Below are 6,054 nucleotides of genomic sequence, written 5' to 3'. Positions count from 1 at the left end.
TGGGGGCACAAAGATGCCAAAGGGCTGAGAGAAGAACAATTTGCTGAAACAGCAATGAGAGAGAATAAAACCAACAGCAACAACAACAAGGTTCAGAGTCTAAATGGTGAAAAAAGGAAAAATTTCCTTGGAAAGCCACCAAAAAGAAACAAACCCCAGACATTTCCCCCAGCACGTTTCCTCCACCAGTGGAACCTGGAAGGTCCCTGGACCTTCCTTGCTCTGGTGGCCAAAGCAGCCTTCAGGAGGCTCTGGATTCTCCTGTCCCCTGTACCAAACAACTCTTCTGCCATATTCCCCACATGAGGATGTCACAAAGGCCCTGTGGGGGTTCCAGAGCCTCCCCCATTCCAAGGACAGTCTTTCGATCCGGCCATGGCACAGGGCGGGGTGTCAGAGACAGGAAAAGTTTGATGTCTGGAGACATTTTGGAATACCTCCATGTGGCAGGGGTGGGTCAGGCCTTGCTTTTGGTGAGACAGGGCCCCGTCTGTCCATCAGTCTGTCAGCTGTGGCACACTGGGGACAGTGTGACACTCTGCCAAAACCAGCTCCTGAGTGGCCGGGTGACCAGGAGTGCCAGCTGGGGAGAGGGCCCTTGGTGGCCCAACTGGCTTAAAAGGCAGAGCATGAGGTGACCAAGTCCCTGACTGTGTATCCTCTTGAGAGTGTCTGCCCCATCCAGGCTGGAACTCAGGATTCGGCAACTCGTTTAAATGAGAAATATCTGCCAAGGAAAGTGGGAACATTCCTGGAATGGAAAGAAGACCCACATCTAAAACTCTTTTTTTATTTCAAAATGATTTGGCTTTCAGACCAAAAGGTAGGAAAAGGAATAATAGCTCTGTAGTAGGAAATTTATAAAGCAGAAGAGAACAAAGAACACAAACCCAGAACTTTCCCTCCCGCTCAGCGCTGTTGGTTTTTGTGGCAGTTATAACCGCGGCCAGCAGGGGGCCCTGCAGGGAGCACTCCCGGCCAGCAGGGGGCGCCCCGCTCCAGCTCCATCCCCTCAGGGGCCATGGCGGCCTCGGGCGGGAGGGAGGAGGGCAAATCGCTCCTTTTGCAAACTCACGGCCACCAATCGGTCCCGGCACCACCACCGGCAGCGGGCAGAAGCCGCCAAGGCAGCAGGTTGGATCCCAGTGCCCACTGGCAGCGTAGCAGTGTCCCGGGGCCAGGCACACACCCTGCACAACACCTGCAACCACTCTATGATCCCAAATGGAAGGAAAGCAGCACCTGACCCTTGACACGTTTTGGGTCCACAGCAGCACCTCTGGTGGTTTTACACCACAATTCCTGCAAATCCTCTGCCTTTCTCTCCCTTTTCCTCTTTCAGCCCTGTCACAGCCAATCTGGAAATGTTGAATTGCTCTGGAATGTTGAGGAAAGCTGATGTTCAGTCCTGGCTCTGCCTGGGCTCCTCTGGGGGCTCCAGAGCACATTTGGACTTCCTCCTCTTCCTGGGCCACTGCTGGTCCCCACACAGCATCTGCAGGGAAAGGAAGAGCAGATGGAGAGCAGAGCCACAATTCCAAGGGCTCTGCAGCTGCCGCTGGAGCACAGGGACAGCCTTGGCCGGGAGCAGTGCCTTGGGAGGGAAAAATGGGGAGTAATTGGATCTAGTTGGCCTAATGCCCCTGTTCTGCTCAGGGACCAGCAGACCCTTAAGGAGGTGTTATAATTAGTTCTGGAGTTCCTAAAGTTCAGCCATGCTCCTAAAACATCCCTGTGCACAAACACAGGGTTCTGGTGCCTCTCCTGGGGATTTTGGGATCCTGCAGCTGAGGCAGCAGCAGCTGGAGCAAGTGGGCCACTGGAACAGCACCTGGCCATGGTGAGGAGCAGGAGTGCCGGGAATTCTGCAGGGTGCTCAGACGAGGGCCACAGGGCACCGCTTGCCATTCCTGATCCCCCCAGATTTTGGGAGGGAGCAGTGACACCCATCAGGCTCCCAAACCCCTCAGGGCTCGGGCACAGCCTCACAGGAGGTCCCAGCCCAGGCCTTGGGGATGATTTGGGCGCTCTCAGGCTCGTTCCCGACAAAGGGCAGCGCTCCGGGAGCGGTCGGCACATCCCGAAGGAGCAGCCCGGGGCTGCTGGAGCCCGAGTGCTGCGGGCAAGGACGGAGTGAGGGAGCCGGGCCCTGCTCAGCCGGTGCTGCCCCAGGGACGTCTCATCCTGCAGGAGCTCGGCAGCCTCTGCCGGTGCCGGCCCCGGGGCTGTCGGGGGGCGCGGCCGGAGGGACCGGGGGGCAGCGGGTGAGAGGGGCCGGGATGGAGGGACCGGGACCCCACTGGGGAGCCCCGAGCGTGGAGGGAGCGAAACGGCGGAGGGGAGACCCCGGGACAGGGGGGAGCAGAGACCCTGCGGTGGGGTCTACGGAAAGGAGGGACCGCAATGGTGGTCCCGGAGCACCGGGAAGGGGCCCAGCTGCCATCGCGCTGCGAGTGCCGGGACGGTCACGGGGTGTCCGAACCGACTGTGGCAGCGTGTCCGAAGCCACTGTCGTGATGTGTCGGGACCGAGCGTTGCCAGGGTAAGGCCCCCACAGCTCCGGGAAGTGGAGGGGGACCCTGGAAGGGGCGGGGCAGGGGCAGGGCAGAGCCCTGTCTATTCCCTGTGCCCTGTGCAGGTGAGGAGGGCAGGGATGGAGCAGCTCTGGGAACACCTGAAATCCAGACAGGGTCATTCCCCACAGCCCCAGCACGGCCGCAGGCAGAGCCACTGCTCTCTATTCCCTCACTTTTCCCTCTTGTCTGGCAGCCAAGCAAGAACCCAAATATTCTTCCCAGGACATTCCAAAGGGCTGCAGGTTTGAGACAGGAAGGAGGAGGGACCCAGTCAGGTTGTTGTGCAAAACATTATTGTGTTTGCAGAAGTTAGGGAGCTATCTCAGACCCTTGCTGCTAGGGACAAAGTGATCAATTGCTGCATTTCCGGACTGCTTCCTCCAGAGCTGCCCTTGCAGGGGGGTTTCCAGCCAGCCCTGCTCTGAAAACCATCAAAGGCCCTCACAGAGCCACTGCTTGGGCTCCCATTGGGCTTTGTGCTTCTTGCAGGGCTGAGCAAACCACAGCCAGGCCTTTTTCCCCCACAGAATTCTCACCTCTGCGGCACCTCCATAGACTCAGAGCCCCTCAGAATCTCTCTGGGCTGACGCCCAGGCCACCGGCACCTTGTGGGGCCTGTGCTGGGCTTGGGTCACCCCAAAATCTGAGGCACCCAGGGAAGGCGCTTTGACCCACAGGCCCACCCAGCAATTGCCCATCCCTGGGACCTCCATTCCCATGGGAACCAACCATGGGACCCCCCTTTCATTGTGTCCCCCCCTCCCTGGGACCCCCATCCTAATACTGACATTCCCCAAGATGTCCATGGCCCAGGACCCTCTCATCCCAAGGAACCCTCTCCTGTTCATTTCATCTCCTGCAATCCTCCTTCCTCCAGGACCTTGATTCTACCAGGACCCCCATTCCCATGGGATCCCCCATTCCCCCAGCATCCCCATCCCATGACCCCAAATCTCTGGAGCCCACGTTCCCCTGGGACTCCCATCCCTGAGTCCCCCCAGCTCTGGGCACCCCCATTCCCATGGCACCCCCATTCCCAGTGACTCTTCCTCCTCAGCACCCCCATTCCCAGGGACCCCATCCCTGGGACCCCCCATTCCCCAGGACACCCATTCCCCATTCCCAAACCCCCTGAGCCCCCCACTCCTGGGAGCCCCATGTCCCACCTTGTCCCACCCAGCCTTGTCCCCATCCTGTCCCCACCCTGCCCACAGCCTGTCCCCAGCTTGTGGCCACCCTGCACCCACCAGGTGCCACCTACACATGGGGATGAGACCTGGCCTCGCTTCCTTCCCCTCTGGCCAAAGAGCCACCAGCCAGGGGACAGCCACCCCCAGCAGCGAGTGACAGCCAGTGCACATGGCTGGGGACACCGGGATGGCCGGGAAGGTGGCGCTGCTCCTGTGGGGTGAGTGCCCTGGGCAGGCGTCTGACGCCCTGGGGATGGGCTCTGGTGAGGGAGAGATGAGTGGGTAGGGGGCACAGGGGGGCTGCACAGTTCCTTGAGAACCCCAGGGCCACCAGGGCATGGAGCCCAGTGTGACCAGAGCTGTGGGATGGCCGTGGAGACAGGAAAAGGGGGACAGGAACAGGGGAACTGGGATGAGTGCACAGGAGCATGGGATGGAGATGTTGTGACAATGATGTGGCAGAAGGAACCTTGGGGCTGGGGCAGCTGTGGGGACAGGGACACAGACATGCAGGGACAGGGACAAGGGGACAAGCACCATGTGTTTGGGCCATGGGGACAGGTGCCACCAAAATGGGATCATGGGAACAGGGCTGTGGGGATGTGTCTGTGGGTCTGGCAGGGGTAATCTGTGCCAGCACAGGGTCCCCATGCCTGAGCAAGGGTTGGCTGCTGTGTCCCTGTCTTCGAGACCTCTGTGCCACACCAGTGCCCCCACAGAGACCTTCTGGGGACAGCCCCCACCCCCAGTGCCATCGTGCCTCTGTCCCCATGATGCCACCCCCACCCAGCCCTGTCCCTTCTCCCTTCCAGCCCAGACCCTCAGCCTTGCTGGTGAGTCCTCGGGGGATGCCATGGCCCCACCCTGCTGTCCCCAGCCCCACGCTGGCCCTGGCAGGCTGGTGTCCCCTGTCACCCACAGGTGCCCAGACCACCCAGCTCCTGGTGGAGCCCCCCTGGAGGCCGGCGGTGCTGTGGGACCGGCTGACCCTGACCTGCCAGGGCTTGGGGACCGCTGGTGCCACCACCTGCTACCAGGATGGGAGGCACTAGAGGCAGGAGGGATGCGACCCCTTCAAAGTCACTGAGAGCAGCACCTACATGTGTGACAGACCCAGAACTGGGCTCAGCCCCCCTGGGACAGTCTTAAATGGTGAGGAGTTTTGGGAGTCCTGTGAGAGTCAGTCCGAATTTTCCCTCATCTGCCTCACGGTCATCATTGGGGAACCACTGAAGAGAAGACCCCCCCTGTCTAAAATCTCTGGCTCTGAAGGAGAAAGTCACATGCCAACAAGCCACTGAGACCTGAGAGCATTGCTAAGTTTTTGTTTTCACAGGTGTTGTTTGCTGTATGCTACACTGAGCCCAATGAGAAGAAGAAGGGGGCACCGTGCCCTTTTTGCAACAATAGCCTTGGAAGCTGTCCCACCTCTCGGCCTGGCTGGACTTTTCCTGAGTTCTGGGTGGTCCCCTGCAGAAGACCCTTCTCACTCATTTGCAACCACTGTGACAGACAGACTGAGATGTAAGAAGCCTTTCCATCAAAGACCGAGACATGAAACCCCTTTGTGAGGAGGCCCCCTCTCCTCCTTCCAAGGCCTGGGACTGAAACCCCCAACCCGGCAGAGATGTGCGGGGGGAGGCAAGCTGACCAAAGCAAGATGGATGTTGCAGGTGTGAGCATTGGACCATGAACACAATGGCTCTCGCCCACTGCTGAGAACATGGACTGTGTGTACCCTTTGCAAATACCATTCCCCCTTCCCCGATTGAAAGAGAGTAGAATTGGAGTCCAGATGAACTGCACCTCTGAGATCTCCCCGATGAAACAGGCAGATCCTCAGCTGGACTGCACCAAAGGCCTTCGTCTCTATGTTTGGTAGCTATATTCCCCCTCTTTCTCTCTCTTTTTTCTCTCTCTTTCTCTTTTTCTCTCCCTTAATCTCTCTATCGCATTTTGCTATGGTCATTCAATAAAGGTGCATTTGTTTTGATTATTACTGCAAATCCCCTGTGCCCTGTCAGTTTTTTTTTTCCACTCTGAGATCAATCCACGAACCATCTCGAAACTTGTTCGTAAGGACGGATCGTGACACCCCAGCCATGTGCACTGGCTGTCACTCGCTGCTGTGGCCACCGCTCCCCTGGCTGGTGGCTCTTTGGATGAAGGGAAAGGAGAGAGGTCACGTCTGTCCCCATGTGTAGTTGGGCCTTGGTGGGAGGAGGGTGGGTACAGGATGGGGGCAGGGTGGGGACCTGATGGGACATGGGGGTGATAGTGGTACATGT

This window comes from Agelaius phoeniceus, chromosome 31, assembly GCF_051311805.1.
Source record: "Agelaius phoeniceus isolate bAgePho1 chromosome 31, bAgePho1.hap1, whole genome shotgun sequence".
Taxonomy (NCBI): domain Eukaryota; kingdom Metazoa; phylum Chordata; class Aves; order Passeriformes; family Icteridae; genus Agelaius; species Agelaius phoeniceus.
Note: the sequence above shows the minus strand (reverse complement) of the source record.